This window comes from Microplitis demolitor, chromosome 2, assembly GCF_026212275.2.
Source record: "Microplitis demolitor isolate Queensland-Clemson2020A chromosome 2, iyMicDemo2.1a, whole genome shotgun sequence".
In the NCBI taxonomy this organism is placed as follows: Eukaryota; Metazoa; Arthropoda; class Insecta; order Hymenoptera; family Braconidae; genus Microplitis; species Microplitis demolitor.
In genome coordinates, this window is record NC_068546.1 from 19,598,587 (window position 1) to 19,616,462 (window position 17,876).

The 17,876-nt window shown below is 28.4% G+C and overlaps 1 protein-coding gene across 5 annotated transcripts in view; it reads left to right on the plus strand.

The window, feature by feature from the left end:
- LOC103568437 (ras-related protein Rab-37) overlaps positions 1-17,876 on the plus strand; it is a 68,853-nt gene that overhangs the window by 36,564 nt on the left and 14,413 nt on the right. For 2 of the 5 annotated variants that reach the window (XM_053742972.1, XM_014444507.2), the window contains exon 1: positions 12,644-12,797. The exons of 1 other annotated variant lie outside the window; for it this stretch is intronic. The gene's annotated coding sequence lies outside the window, so the exon portion shown is untranslated. Of the gene's footprint in view, positions 1-1,712; positions 1,789-12,626; positions 12,798-17,876 lie in introns of those variants that run through there. 2 more of the 5 variants (XM_053742971.1, XM_053742973.1) reach the window with 2 other exon arrangements.

Here is a 17,876-nt window from a genome sequence, read left to right on the forward strand (position 1 = left end):
TGTGATTTGATGATCTCAATCGGTAATTCTCTCCAGAGCCGAATCACTGTTACGACAAATGAATGCTCGCAGACAGTTGTGGCAAAATTAGGTATTTTGAATGTAACATTGTTATATTTTTTTGCCAATCTATCCGATCACCTGATATCTTGGTCTTCTTCGACGAATAGGTCTCTCAAGAATTTTGATTCACCGGATTCCAGAAGTTTGTAAAAATAACAAGCGAAGCAGTACATTCTTCTCATTTTAATATTCAACCAATTTAAGGAACGTCTATGAGGTGTGATATGTTCATCACGTTTCGAATTGAATATAAATCTGACAGCGTTGTTTATTAATCGCTGTAATTTATAATCCAGTCTTTTTGATGAGTCAATCAGTACTAAAGAACAGTATTTTAGCCATATTGAATATATCAATGATAATTTATCGATGTTCATGACAAAAAAAATTCATATTTTTGAGCAAATGGTTTTTTCTAAAATATCATTTTTATAAATTATTATTTCCCAAATTTCTGAGATGGTCCATCGTACCCCAGTCTCCCCTATATTTGACTTTTAATACTATTAATAAAAGCATTAAGTCATACGGGTACTTGGGATAATTATATCGATAACATTTTTCTCTTCATGTTGATATTTAATGTCTATTTATTATAGTATTAAATAAATTTAAAAATAATTATTTTTTTATACGATATAAAAATATAATATCGCAGAATAATATAGTATTGGTAATCGATCTTTATTGTATAAAAAACAATTATTCCTGAAGATGTAGTGCAGAATATCTTTGCTGCCAGCTGACAAATAAAGATAAATTATTATCGAAAAAATATATATTATATAAAAGTGTTAAAAAAAAAAAAAATAAAAAATCGGTGCATATAAGACACATGCGCGAGTTAGCACGCGCCCGTTACTATGGTATCTATTACCGCTTATGTACTGAATATAACCGAGAACGCAGCAGCGAGAAACTTGTACGAAGAGTGTGGATAAAATAGAAGTAAAGGACAGAGAGGACCGTAGTAGTAGAGTAGAGATCCCCTGCTGCTGCTACTGCTTTTGCTTTCAGGTACTGTGTTGGGGGTTGGAAAACACCCTCATCGGGTATCGTCACGCAGTCTCGAGCGTTTCTCCGAACCGCGTGCTTCGGTGACTAACCGCACTGTGTTTTAAATTGAATTCTCTGTCGTTCGTAATCTTATTTTAAACGCGGGAAAATAATTTTTTGTGAAAACAAGAATTTGCGATTTCGATTTTATTTTTTTTTTATTTTCAGCAGAATTTAAAATTTTAAAAATACAATTTTTTAAATAAATTATAGTGATGTTTAATTAAATTTTTTTTTAGTTCATTTTCCAGTAAAAATTTTAATTAAAAATCTTTTATAAGTAAAAAGTATTTGAATTTTAAAAAATTATTTGCTATTTCTTTAACGAAAAAAATTCAAGTTTTTAATTAACGTTTCTGTTAAAAAAAAAATAAAATTAAATTAACACTTTGACAAATAAAAAGTTATTATAAATATGATATAATTGAAAAATTATCGATACGTTAAATTAATTAACAATATTCATCTCCAATTATATTTATAATTGCGCTGAAAATTAATTGGTGTTTATGGATGGCATGTAAAGATATATTAATTATAAGGCCATCAAAATATCCAGTGAAATGTATAAATGAAATAGTAAATTCGTATGAAATATATCGATGTATCCATTTGATAATTAGGCTATTATTCTTGGCACATCGTAAAGTTTGACCTTGATATACTTTAGTAAGTACAGATAAGAACGACGACCTTTAATCGCTTTAACCACCGTACTGGCGTTTCATAAAATTTAAACTGCTTGAAGTATTATCTCGAAAAACCCTCGTGGCATGCTCTCACCCTTAGATTATTATATTTTTTTTATTTCACCATCATACCAATATTTCATTTTGGTTCCCCCAAATTCACTTTTATCCTGACGGTTTTAATAAATTATTTTATTCTACCGCGACTATTTGCCAACTCAAGTAATTTTTTAATATAAAAATTTAATTTTAAAAACTAATTTACCTTTGGATGATTATCAATTTTTTATGGTGTCAAATTATTTATTGTTATTATTAGAGAAAAATAATTTCTTTTTTAATGATTTTTATTCAGGCGCGGAATTTTAGACTATTCGCGTGCTCCCACTTATATTTTTTTATTAGTACCGTGAAAAGATCATAGATATCATATCACATATATTGATGGCGAGCGATTAACGCACACAAACACGCGGCAATTAATCGATATTTTCGGATACATATTAACAGTTAAATAGTGAGCGTGCAAGCATAAAAAATAAATTAGTGTATTAGCATCAGACTTTTAAACTGCGAGTTTTTATTAAAAGACACAATATGATTGAATTGAATTTTTATTTGACTGCATTATTGCTCAAGTTTAGCAAAAGTTAATATAAGTTTGTTTTAAAAAAAATGGCATGAAATGATCGTTTTTTCTGAAAATGAGAATAAAGAACAAGAAAAAGAAAATATTTAAAAAAGTTTTTTAAAAGAGCAAATATCCGTTTGTTAATAATTTTGAAAAGACGTAATTGCGTTTTAAGAATCTTGACTTTTTAATTGTTCTTTTTTGTTTGCTAAAAGTGTAAAGGGTGATATTAAAAAATCCAATGGGGCTCGGCGTATTTAAACGCCTGTATACAAAAATTGGTTGATTTTTTGAAATTTGATTTTTTCATTAAATATCATATTTTACTCAGTGGACCTAATAATAATTTTAGTGATTTATATATATGATATTATACTTCAAAAAAGTTTTATTGAGGTCTACAGTTAATTTTCGATATTTTTCTTACCACTCTCGCTCGCGTGAAAAAGACGTACGTATTGCTAGATTTCTTTGATAAATGTGTCATAACCAAAAACTTGTGTCGCCAATGTAAACTTATCTATGCCGGAAATCCTCGTTTTATACATATGTCTCATAAATATACCACGAAAAAAGAATTGTAGTTGCTACATCAACAACAACTGTAGTTGGAGATGACTACGTTGGAGTAAGAAAATGCTCACTCTTATTGGTAATAATCTGGACCACACGTGTAGTAACAGTATATAATTACACTGATTACAGTCATCAATGTCTACAAGTAAAAAAAAGTGTAGTCGAATTGACAACAATTGGAGACATCTCAACTACACATACTATTAATTATTTTATACCAAATGCAGGATGTTTATACTACAGATTTTATTATTCCAGCTGATTAGTAGACATAACCAAGCGGGCTGTTGTAAATACTACATATTGTTACTAAAGTTACCACAAATTAAGGTTAGGTGAACACACAATGTAGTTCAATTTATACTCATTTACTGGAATAACTGTTACTCCACCACTTTTTCACGTGTACTAAAATATTTAGTTGCGGATTATTTTATGTAGTTATCATTTACCAGATATTGGAGTACATATATACGGATATCCGCTTCTACAATATTTTACTTCAATATCATGGTGAGGAGATCGACAATTTTTTTCCTATTGATGTTTTGACTTTGAAAAAATATTTAGATTTTAGAAATGTGCAAATCGGGTCGAAAATAACTATTCACTTTGAAATTTAAATCGATTTTTCTAATTATACCATAAAATCATATTAATTGTATTTCGGGGTAATTCGAAACTTTTAAAATTATCCGAAAGTTTTTGAATTGTCAATAACCTCAATTGCTGGATTCAAATCGAGAAAATGAAAAAAAAGTGTAGATAGGTGTATTGATACTGAGAAAGGTGATATAATGTTATTCAAATATCAGTTAACTATATATTTAATTAAAATTTGTTCTTTATACAATTTATCTATCCGTAAAACCTAATTAGGTTTTGTGATATCTGGTCCTCAATTTGTAGGAATGAAAAAAAAAACATCAGTTTTTCGAAACGTAATAATGTATTTTAATCTCGAAGTTATAATAACATTTCATATTTACAACATTAAATTATGAAGTTGTACTTTAATATTAAATAACAGTAATTTATTGTTCAAAATAGAAACTCAGCCATACAACGTATGTAATAACGTAAAAGTTTCAAGGCAATAGATATAACATCAATTATCTGTTATTTATAGATATCAATGGAAAACAAGTTACCATTTACACGTCTAAAATAGTAGTTTATCTATCGAGTGCGATCGTGTTTAAGACGTGAGTGTGAAAATTGGTGACGATTGTACTAGATAAATACATTAGTTTTTGTGACAGATATTTGAAATTTACTACATTTAGTGCCTATAAATGGCAGGTTATAAATCCGCGTTTATTTATTTGGTAAGATTGTTTTAAGTATTTGTTGAAAATTAGAGAGAAGTCGGTAAGTGGACGAATTTAAATGATGATAAATTTTGCCACAAGATGGCTCGTTAAATAACTTCGATATTTTTTGGTCGTTTGCTATCGCACATGTAACCAAAAAATATTTTTTGATCCGATGATGACGTCACTTTTAGAACGATTAGGTATCTTTTTTACTAGCTGTATCTTATCTAATATTTTTAGCTGCCGGCTATAGGCGCTAAATGTCGTAGATTTCAAGTATCTGTCACAAAAATATAATAATGAATATTATGGAAAAATTCAAATACATGCCATAATACTCTAAAAAAAAGTATTTGGAAAATCTAAGTGCACACCTCGAACGCTCATGAAATATTTTGAATAATTAATTTACTTTTACTAATTACTGAACCACATATTTCTTTTCAAGCTAAAAAAAAGTTTTTTTTACAGTACGATACTGGTAATTCTTATTTACCTACTGGGAAAAAAAGTTAAATAACTATATAATAGCAAAAATAAAAAAAAAAAAACAAAAGAAAATCAACCTCATTACGTTTCATTTTTAATTTAATTTAAATGCTCTACTAGATGTCACTCATAGTTTTTGTCTCAGTTTAAAATTTTAATTGCCGCTTTCAGATGGCACCATGAAGTGTCACTTTAAAAGTGATCAAGTCCCAACAGTAAAAAAAAAAAAGAAATAAGCGCTCGCGAAAAGTGGAATTGAGATGTACTAAAAACTGTATACCTATTTGCGAAGAAAAAATGGCGACTTTTTTATTTAGTTGAAACCATCAATTTTGGGTTTTTATTTAATTATCAATGAACGTGACGGTTTACAATAATGATATTTGAAAAGGTACCCAAGAATTTAAATTTGAAGATAATAAAAAAGAAATCAAAGTGATTCATCAACTCGTACAAGAGATATCGTGCTCACATACGTACAGACCAACTGACGTCTAAGTATAATTTTTTTCAATTAACTATTTTTTAATAACAATCTAAATAAAAAAAATAACTATTTCAGAAATATTCATTGGAATTTCTTTTTGCTGTTTTTTTTTTTTTTTTTTTTTTTTTTTTTTTTTTTAATCAAGTGCTATATAAAACTAGTAGTGATGATTGAAGTTGGCCAAATAACCTCAATTTTAAAATTTGGTAACAGTAAAGCACTACCTCTCTGCTTCGCGTTCGATGTGTGCAAAAGAAGTATTATCTGTTCGTATCAAGAATATTTGCATATAAAATATAAGAAGCCGTATTTTCTCTTTACGAACGACGGAAATGAAATATTTTAAAAAATTGCAGTAATAGTTGACAAGTTTGATCGTTCCACTAAAATATTTTTATTTTGAGTTTTTTTTTTCCTTTTATATAAATCAAAAAAACCAAAAAAAATCTACGCATAAGCGCGTGTTTGAACAGAAAAGTATTTGTGAAGCTACAGCTGACTAGTGATTAATATTTTAATTGACTGATAATGTTTTTATATTATTTCAGTTATAATTGAACGGTGTTTAAATTTTTTCACAGTAATAATATTTTTTACTTATATTTTTATTTAATTAATTTTTTTCATCTAAAATTGTATATAAAACTTTCTCCGCTGGCAATAGTCATATTTTTAATAATAAAATATTTATCTGTATCAAAATTCAAACTAATATACTTTTTAATTGCTTTAAATAATTGATTCAACAATTTTACTCGTGCAGAACTTTATGTCCACATATTATTTTAATATTAATTTGTTGATGTATAAAACAACTCAGAATTCATAGTCTTTATTAATGTAAAATAGCCATATAAAAATGGGATACAAGAAAAAATTTGTTATTTTTAATTCAAAATATAAAACATCCTGAAAATTTAAAATCTCCATCTCAATTAGGTTTTTATAAAAATATTAGTTTTGCAGAATACATTGATACTTCGATGCAGCTGTGTAATTGGTGTCACATTGACATGCATCGTTAATACAAACAGAATTATTAACCACACATGGTTCATTGTAATAACAAAATTTTCCCAAAAGTGGTAAACACTTTGAGTTGTTTACTTTAATATAATTATTTTTGCAACTGCATATATTTTGTTTAGAACATATTGAGTAAAGTAGTTTTCCTCGCATTCGGAATCAAATTTACATGGTTTTCCGACCGATGCTGAAATGATGAAAAAATAATTACTAAAATATTATAAAAAATATTTGATTACTTAAAGAATTTTATTTACTTGGTTCGCATCTATCACTTGCCATAAGGATGTAATTATTGCTACACTGACACATATTATCAATGCAAACAGAATTATTAACTGCGCATCGATCGTCATTTTCACAGCATCCTCCTAATAATGATCCACATTCAAAGTTTTTTTTAAATTCTATGCTCTCTGCAAACATATTTTTTTATTTTATCGAGTTCATTATATGAACATTTGATATGCATCAGATCTCGACAATCGTCATCATTTTCACAACTTTGATCTAGAGTCGCTTGAAGGATCAAAATTAACAACGTATAATTGTGTGATAATTACGTGTGATAAAATAATTAAAATTAATGTTCATGTTTTGAAGTGTAATTGCGTTTTCCAAATTTATTTTGCTATTTCATAAACTTACTTGGAATACATTCATTATTAGATCGAGGTTGAAAACCATCAGTGCATCTACACTTTGAATCAATGCACATTGAATTATCAACCCTACAGTGAACATCTTGCGTACAAAGGTTGCCTAAATAATGGGTTGCACATTTAAATCCGTAAAATGAAGTGTAATTTTCGATGCATTGACATTTTTTATTTCAATTGCATACTGCAAAATCGAGATTTAAGCAATCGAGATTATTTTCACAAGTTTCTCCTATTCTTGCTGAAATTTTGATAAATTAATTTTTTTTTTTTTTATGTTTTTAATAAAAATTATCACAATCAAAAATTGTGACAAAAAAATACCTTTTCTCAAACATAAAGATGTGATTGAGCCCATATTATTTTTAATTATTCTGCACGACTGCTTTTCCTCACAACATTGATTTTCAAAAATAGGGTGGCACTAACATAAATAACGAATGGAGATATTTAGATTATATAAGAAATACTTTGAATTAAAAAATTATAACAAATAGTATTTTATAAAAATATGAAAATACTTTCATTAATAAATTCTTATAAAAATTAGAGAAAATCAAGGAATCCCCAGTCAAAAATGAAACTTGATTCAGGCTCGCTTCACCTTATTTACACTGTGAAAAATTCCCATTAAATTTTACCATGGGTGCATTGTAACCCCGGACCATAAGAAAACTGGTACAATATTTCGGGTGTCCTATAGTAAACGTATGCGCATAGGTCCCGATCGTGTCATCTGCGCATACCGTTTACTATAAGATACTTGTAAATTTTGTACCAGTTTTCTTATGGTCCGGGGTTACAATGCACCCATAGTAAAATTTGTTGAAAATCTTTCACAGTGTAGTTTTGAAGTTATCGATTTGCCGACGATTTTTCGATAACATCTCGACTTTTTCGACTTAAATTTACTTATTAAATTTTTGTCAACTTTCAGAGTTTAACTTTTGACCCGGGATTACAAACAATTTTTTTGTGTTATCTCTAATTACAGAAACAATTTGAACTTAAGTAAAAGCGAGAAAATGCATACAAGGTGAAAGGGACCTAATACCCGATTAAGGACTACAGTAGTCCCTGATCAGATATTGGATCCTTTACCATAACTATCCTTAGTAGGGTAAACCGGGTATGGTGTCTCACGGGTTGGTTGTCTCAGCAGTCATAACAGACAACTTAACGAACGAAATATGAACATCGATCGACGTCGAAAAATCGGCGTCGAAAGAGAAGTGACGCCTTCGCGATTCTTGGGTGCCGACCGATGAAACCGATCGCCGTCATTTGTCGTACCATTATGACAACCAACCCATGAGACAACCAAACCCGGTCTTCTCTGCTATGTGAATTTCTCGAACTCTAATTTTTGAGAGGTTTTTATACTCACAAAACTGCCATGCTCAAGGCACTGATTATTTTCATCGTCAGGATTTACAACATTAGAATGAGTTACCGCGAAGAACAAAAATAACGTTGCACTTAACATTTTCAACTTTTACTATTGTATACAATCTGTATGTAATGTAATTTTAAAATATTTCTTGAATTAAAAGTTTTCTAAGCTCTTCATACAAATACCTAGTTCTGTGCGAAAAAAATTTATCTCAACCTATTTATATACAGCTGATGTTAAATGACATTAATACCACGTCAATTTCGGAATTTTTTTGATAGCTTTTAATCCTATCAAATTGCTGTATAAATCGATAAAAAAAGTTTTATTAATAAAAAAATTTTTCTTTCCGTTTCTAAAACTATCAAGTCTTAATGACATTGAATCTAAAAAAAAATACATTAATAATTTGTATTGATAATTTTTTTATTGTGTACAATATTTTTTAATTTTTTCAAATAAATTTAATTCCGTTTAAAAAAATTTCAACTTGAATTTTTTTTCTCTTTATCAGATGTTATTTATAATAATATTTATTTGGAATAATATATATTATTTCCTTTACAGTTGAAAAAAATTATATAAGAATAAAAATGCATTATTTTTAAAAATTAAAAAATTCTTTACACATGTTAACATTTTCAGACCGGATGTCATAATTTAATAATTCTTTTTTTTATTGATCCGCATATACTATTTTTTATCAAGTAATGAAGTAAAAAAGTTTTTGAAAAATTTTTAATTTTTTAATTATTATAAGTATTCTTATTGTAGTTTTTTTAGCCGACACAAGTCTCAGTAATTTTTTTATTCTGCAAAGTGTACATAATCCAGAAACAAATTCGACGAGAACTTCGTCTTGTAGTCATTTATTCAAAAGTTATGAATTTTTTTAAAAAAATAAATATTTTCTCGTTTTTACTCTAAACTAAATACTTTTTACTTTAAAAAAAAAAAAAAAAAAAAATAATAAAAAGAATAAAAATAAAAATAGCAATGATGAATTTATGAGTTCATGAGCTATCATAAAATATCCTAGAATTTTTTTGGATTTTTAATTAAGCTACGACCGGGTTTACTGTAAAAAGTTAATTACTAGAAATATTATTTTATGATTATTTACATGTACAAATTTAAATAAGAAAAGCTCCCCATGGCCGGTATCAAATTTAAAATCAATATATCATATTAGCGAGGGGAGTACGATCTTTATCATTTCAATATTTTAATTTATATTTATCAGAATAATTTTTACTTTTTTTTTTTTTGGTACAATCAACTGGGCTTAGAGAACCATGCAGTTTTAAATACAGTTATTTTTATTTCACATCCGTTGAGAGTCGAGGAAATTGTAAAGTTTTTTTTTTCTTCTTTTTATGTTGCAATGTCATGGAAAGCCGCGGGATGAACATAAGCTTGATGTGCACAACGAATTCTGCTAACTGAAAATGTGAATTTAATTGTTTGCCTGACAAGTTTTTTCTTTGTCAATTTTTTTTTTCTTTTAATTTATTCATAATTCATTAAATCGAGTAGTTACTCAGTCGTTGAAAAAGTATGTATCAATTTTGACGTTTTTGCAAGAAAATATTTGATCAAGACATATGATTTTTTTTTTTCAATTATTCACACTCACATGTTTTTGATCGCATATATCAATATATATTAGGGTGTTTCAAAAAAAACAACAATTTTTTTTTTTATGGTGTACAAAAATTGAAAGTATAACTAAAAATAAATATTTTGGCACCAATCCGGGCTCTTAATAATGATATTAAGGTTTGCCTCAATCCATTTTTCTATATTCCATTTCAATAATACGGGAAAAAAATTTTTTTTTTTTTAGAATTTTCTAGCTCCGAAACTAATTAACGGATTTTTATGCACAATACATTTTTTCGTAGGAAATTGAACGCTTTACAAAAAAAGTCTCTTATTATTTTTTGATAAATCCCACTGTTCAAAAGTTATTTCAGCCTTAAGTCAAATTTATAGTAAATTTTGAGATTTTTTTACTTTTCCGGTGAAACTATCAGTGTTATCAAAAAATGTCATAAGAACTTTTTGTAGATAATTTTATTCATTACAAATTATTATTAATAAAGTTTTTCGAAATTCCATATTGTTCACAAGTTATTCTCATTTCAATGTTAAGCTCTTAAAAAAAAACAGATTTCTGATTGATCTTAAGAGCTTGACATTGAAATGAGAATAACTCGTATACAATGCGGAATTTCAAAAAATTTTATTCATAATAATTTGTAAGGAATGAAAATATCGACAAAAAGTTTTAAAGACATTTTTGGACGACTGATAGTTTCACCGGAAAAGTAAAAAAATTTAAAAATTTACTATAAATGTGACTTAGGGCTGAAATAACTTTCGTACAGTGGGATTTATCAAAAAATGATAAGAGACTTTTTTTGTAGAGCGTTCAATTTCCTACAAAAAAAATGTATTGTGCATAACAATCCGTTAATTAGTTTGGGAGCTAGAAAATTCAAAAAAAAAAAAAAACAAATTTTTTCCCGTGTTATTTAAATGGAAAATAGAAAAATGGATAGAGGCAAACTTTAATATCATTATTAAGAGCCCGGATTGGTGCGAAAATTTTTATTTTTAGCTATACTTTCAATTTTTGTAACACCCTACTTTTTTGAAACACCCTAATATATATATATATATATATATATATATATATATATATATATATATTTGTGTGTGTGATCAGAATTTGCTACATGAAATGTAATTCGTCACGCGACAATGCTTTTGACTAGTCTACTACATATGAACACTCGGTGAATTCTCATATAATTTATGACACACTTCCCTGCGTAATTGATAAGGGCTGTGTGCACATTACTACATATATAACTAGTCACCATTTAATACAATATGCGTCATATAGATGGACATTTTCACATGGTATTAGATGGGATGTATACATTGTGGTTACTCTTATTGCCACTATTTCTATTCTATGTGTTCATTGTCGTAACTTATATTAAATCTTTCATGATTCATTGAATTTGGACCTGACCATATATCATGTCAAGTCCAACTATATTTGCCAAATTTTCTCTTTAATACATGCTCAGAGTTTTTTTTATATTCATATCTATCAGGTCCAAATATGACATCCGACCGAATAAAATTGGATCTGATCAGTCTCATCAGATCTTATCCGTTTCTCTCAGATTATTTCTTAAAAATAGGCCAATTTGATCACATATATGTTCAGATCTCAGCAAATCTACACAGAGAAATTATTCTTATTTGAAATGTTATGGTATCAAAGTGAAGCTGGACTATGTTGGCCACCTGACGGAAATCAGAACAAACACATGAAAAAATGACTATGACCATAGTAAAATTACCAATGGTTACAGTAATTTGTGATCTATTCGTGCACGGAAAGAAAATTGTGGTTCTTCTAATCACAATATTGAAGTAAAACATTGTAGCAGCGAGTACTCCAATATGTAGTAATAAATACATTCTTTAAAGGATTTGCGCAAATAATACTGATATTACTATAGTATACACATGGGGCTGAGGTTATATTCTACGTTGGAGATGGCATTTCTTTATTCTAGCTTGTAGTAACCTCAATTACAGCTGCTGTTGTAGCAACTACATTTTTTTCCATGTAGTCAATTTCATTATGGCCATGGTAATTTTTACATTCGTTTATTTCAATTTCCATGAGGTAGCCAACATGGTCTAGCTTCATATTGGTACCATAACACTTCAAACAAAAATAACTTCTTTGTGTGGAGTCATGTGAGGCAAGTGTGCGCTGTGGGTAAGTGTGCGCAAACCTTCTCGTTTCGGACTGGCCTGCGTAGGTTTGCGCACACTACCCACTGCGCATACTTACCCCACATGAGTTTAAGTATTGAAGATATTTAATACATATCAACAGATCTGTTCATGTCTGCGGGTATAAAATAATTTAAATCCTACTTTAAAAAAATGTCTTCTAAGAGGCCATTTTGCCCCAAAATACTTATTATATATTTTATAAATTTGTCAGTTATTTTAAATTTTAACAATTTAAATTGAAGTTTATTTTTCTTTCCTGAAAATAAAATATTTTTTTTTTTTGTGTACGCGACCAATACCATAGCTTGGCTCAAACTTCCGGTTTATCGTTATCGCAATTTCCTTCATAAACTTTATAACCGTCTTTTGTTGTTTCACAATAATATAACTCTAACAGTCGACAAATTGTCGTTCATTTATTTAATTCGTCGTAATATATATTTGAATAGAATTTTTTTCTCAAATATGATTAACGATTTGACGTTTTAATATTTTTTTTTTTATTCAGATTCTGTAGTTTAAAAGTTTTGCCGGAAAAAAAAAGTATAGTGCTATTTAATTAAATAAATGCGTCAATTAATAAGGTATGATTTTAAATTTTACTAATTATTAGCACGTGAAATTTCATCGTTTTTTTTTTTTTTTTTTTTTTTTTTTTTTTTTTTTTTTTTTTCACTTCTTTTTACAATATTTTTATATTTTTTTTCCTCATTAATTATACTTTTATTTCTATACGAATGTTAGCCATGTAAACCGTAACTTTTTAATTAAGAATCATGAGAATAATATGTAATATAAAAATAAGAAAGCTGAATAAATGCGAATTAAAGTTTTTTTTTTTTTAATAAAAAAAATAAACAACGCTTTTTATTTTTCTACTCTTGTCTCTCAGTCTGAATGTCCCGTATGCAAAAAAGTGGCCTTGTATAGTCAATTTTTTCCACGTCACTGCCTTTGAAAACTCAATATCGTTCACTCGAGTGACCCAACAAGATTCGTATCAATAGTAGTTTTTAACTTCATTTTTTTTTTTTACATTTAAATTAATTTAGTTGAAATTGTAATCTTTGATATTTTTATAATAATTCTATTATTATTTTTTTATTCAAGTTTTGAGTTTCAATATAAATCTCATACATAAAAGAACTGCGACGAAAAAATAAATAATAAAAACATTTGAAAATTTTTCGAGAAAAATTACTGCAGTGTAATGCTGCGGATAGTAAAAACTGAATAACTTATATTAGAATTAAATGAAAAATGAAGTTATATCGAGTGATGTTTACACTGTGACATAGTGAATTTTGTTTACTTCAAAGAAAAATATTCCGGTTAATTGATGGAATGAAAAATTATCAAGAGTTGATCCTGCAAGCGAGCCTCGAATTTTTATGTTGTTTTTCAGGCAAAAAAAAAAAGTGCATTTGAATGATAGAATGGATTTTTTTTTTATTTGCACTGAAAAAAATAATCGGTAGCAGCTACCGATTATGTTTTGGTAGCCGCTACCGACTATTTTTCGGTAGTGCCTACACCATACGAAAAAATATATGTGTGACATATATGCATCAATGCATTGGCTATATGGGACATATATATTATTTATATATTTTTCTGTGCAGGGTTGATTATTTCGGTAGCAGTTACCGATTATTTCGGTTCTACTGACAAATTTCAGTGGACATTAAAAAACCATTTTTGAGGTATGTTACACGGGATGTATGTACTAGTGTACGTGTGCGTGTTGTCGAGTGTACGTGTGTGGGTGTGCGAAATAATCTGTAACGGCTACCGAAAAATAATGAGTAGCGGCTACTGAAAAATAATTGGTAGCTGCTACCTATTATTTTTTTCAGTGTGTGAACAATGTTATTGAGTAGTTGATTTGAGACGAAAACACATGAAATTTATTATAACAATATCATGTTACTTCAAAGCAGGCAACTCATTTCAGTGATTTAGTCATAAAAAAAATATATGGAAAATATGGAATTACAGGGCAACAACTGCTTAGGTGAGTTTAATATAACTCCCTGCACTAAAAAAATCATAATAGCAAGTAAGAAAAGCTGCGGAGTCTAAGCAAGAAAGCTGTACCCCCTATCCTCTAAAATAGATATTATAAGAAAGAACAAAAATTATAACAGCTAATACATAAATTATAATTATACGGGATCCACAAGTGGTCAATATATTAAAAGTAATTAACGCGTTGCTGCGGACAATTCATTACAGAGAATTATATTACAATGAAAAAATAATTTGTTATGCTATTAGAGGTTAATTAAATACATTAATAGACAAAATGCTATGTGTACACAACACTACAGCATTTAAACAGGCCTTTAAAAACCTTACCGATATAATTAATAGAATTCTTTAAGTTTATGTGTCTATGGTCGCGACGCATCCATGAATAAATCTTTGTTTTATAATATGATTACTTTATTAGCACACAACTGATAACTGTGTTGTACATAGTAACCAGTCGTGTGTAAACTTTTTCGTGATAAACACATATTTCGCGCAATATCGGACGCTTATTCGCGTGAGGGGAGAAGCGCGCTCTCGCCGAAATTTAATCCAAACGAGTTCTACTATAAACTTGTGATTAAAATCATAAAATCAATTTTATATCCAATATAGTTTTTTTTATATTTAAAAATTAATATCCGTTTCATTAATATGATATAAATAAATATGTTTTTATTTTATTTTTTTTTCCTTTAAATTTTTCGAAATAAAGCCATCATATTTTATGTATGGATATTTCCATAGAGAAAAATTAGATACCATTAAAAAAAAAATTGTGTTTTTATCTACACAGAAAAAAAGGATTTTTTGGCGCAAAAAGCTTTTTCTAGTCCTAAGAAAATTTTGGCTTTTACTTCATAATGCAAAATTTTTCTTGCGTCAAAAAATCATTTTTTTCTGTGTAAAAATATTTAGCTGCGGCTTGTAGAAAATACTGGGGCAAGTTGCTTATCCGGAGACTTGAAATTTTCAGTGAAGTAACTTTTCTAATTTTTTTTTTTTTTTAAAACTGGAAAAAATTGATTTTGAGGTAAAATGAGCCACTATTGTAAGTGTCGTATTGCACCGTGGCCTATTTTACCTCATCTTGATTTTTCTAGTTCTCCCCACACGGAAAAAAATAATCGGTAGCAGCTACCGATTGGCGATTGGTAGCTGCTACCGATTATTTTTCGGTAAACGCTACTGATTATTTCGGTAACAGCTAGCGATTTTTTTCGGTAGCTGATACCGAAATAATCAGTAGCTGTTAACGATTAATTTTCGGTAGCTGTTACCGAACCAATCGGTAGCGTCTACCGAAAAATAATTGGTAGCGGCTACCCTTTGCCAATTATTTTTTTCCGTGTATATTTGGGAATATATGCCGGCAAAATAGCATACATACGACAATACTAAAGATATAAAGCCAGATATATACTATTTTTCTGGAATATATATCTTTTTTCGTGCGGGTCGGTTCAATAGTTCGAATAATAAATTAATTATTATTTCAACTACACGTTCTAACGTTTCAGTTAATTCTCAAAATTATTTTTTCACGAAAATTTTCAAGTGGTTCTGTTTTTCAAGCGAATTAACTTGCCCCAATTTTTTTTTTTTTCGAACCGTAAATTTTTTTACCTGAGTTTCTTCTATAAAAAAGTTTATTTCAGATAAAATTATGCGAATGATTGCATTATAACAGATATCAGATAACATTTACAGTCATAGTTAATCAGGGGAATTAGAGCTGAAAAAAAAATTATAGTTTGAAAAATTCTAATAATGACGCGCTAATAATATTATTTGGGCTCAGCTCTCTTCTTACGAAAAAAAAAGTTTATGATAACAATAGTATTTAAATGAGTTTTTCATGTCAAAAGCATTCAGAAATATGATATAATATTTTTAAAAAATATTCACCCATATGAGATTAAAGGACTCATTTTATTATTATAAAATAATAAAAAAAGTTCAGAGCTTCGTCATCATAAAACGTGAGATTTCAAACTATCGGATTGCTAATAATGACCCGCGTGTTTTATCATATGTTTACCCTGACCTCAGAGAGAGAGAAAACCTTGAGGCAACGTGCCAACGAGAAAATAACAGCGGCGTTTATTATCATATGACATGTATACAAATAAAAGCGAAAGAGGGTAGCAAATTGTACGAGTCATTTTATGTGACTTTATTCTCTTTCTTTAACTATACGAGACTTTCTGTATCCTCTAAAACAGTTTTTCCATTTTCGCGGGTAAAAAGTCTAACACTTTTACGTTTGAAAATTTAAATCACACATTTCAACATACATTTTCTCTACCGCTTTTATAAAATAAAAACTAGTATAGAGTCGAAATTTTTTTTTAAAGGCTTCATTTATAATTTACACTTATTAAATATTTATTCTCAAAATTTTTTGTTAGTATATCGATTACTTTTTTCTCACTATGCAATAAAGCTTTGATACTAGGTAACGAGAGCAGTAGGGGGCGGGGGTCATAATTAAAGCCCCCAAAAATCTGATTTAGAGAATTAAACTCACGATTTGATTAATTTACTAATGCATGTAAAAGAAGGTGTAGTTGAATTTATCACAATCGGGGATACATATACTACACTGAGTAGTAATATATAGGGTCATTACACATTTAGTAATGACTACTAGCCTATTGTGGTACACAAACTGTAGTAACTACTACTGTCGTTGGTTAAAACAACCCCTTGGTAAATGACAGCTGTGGTTCTTACTACTCCACATCATAGTTTATAATTTTTTATCCTTAATTTATTTATTAAATATATATTAATTGATATTTATTATTTTTCATGGTAATTAAAAAGTTTTAAAAATTTTTAAATTTATATCATATTGTTCTTACAAAGAGTTTTTGAATATATTAAAATGGATTTGTAAATAATTAATTCGAAATGTCACACGCACTAAATTTTTAAAGTACATTTTTTTTCTATACGTCATGATATATATTTTTCATTTTGAATTATCTTTATGAGAAATTAATTCTTGTATTACTAACATAGTTTCATTGAATATTTAATTTTTGTTGATGTAAAATACAAGCACGTAATTTTGAAGGTTATAATTGACACATTTAAAGATGTAGTAATTATAACTACAATTGTGGAGCTAGCCAACCACAGTGGGGTAAAAAAGTTGAAGGTGGCGCTGTCGTTTTCGTTTGTCAGTCATTTTACTCCTCATTGGAGTAGATTGTACGAATTATGTGATATTGTGTACACCAAAAATAGTAATACCAACTATTTCTTATAAAGTTGTGTGGTTAAAGAAACCACAGGATGAGTTTTCTAAGCTACATTGAGTAGTTACTGAGCCTACAAATTTTTACCCCAGTCGAATAGTAATTAGAACTAGTACAGTAGAGATTAATCTTATACAGTGTCATTTATGCTACTCCATTTGTCAATACGATGACCACAAAGTAGTTCAATTATTACTGGTTTAGTGTGGTAAATTTAACTCCAGCATTTCTTTCGGTAGATCAATTATTTCCGATATGAAATTAAAAATTATGTGATAATAACAATAAACTATTATGAATGACTAGAAACAAATATATGTGAATTCTGCAGAAAAATTTTAAAAAGTTAAATATTTTTTGTTTATG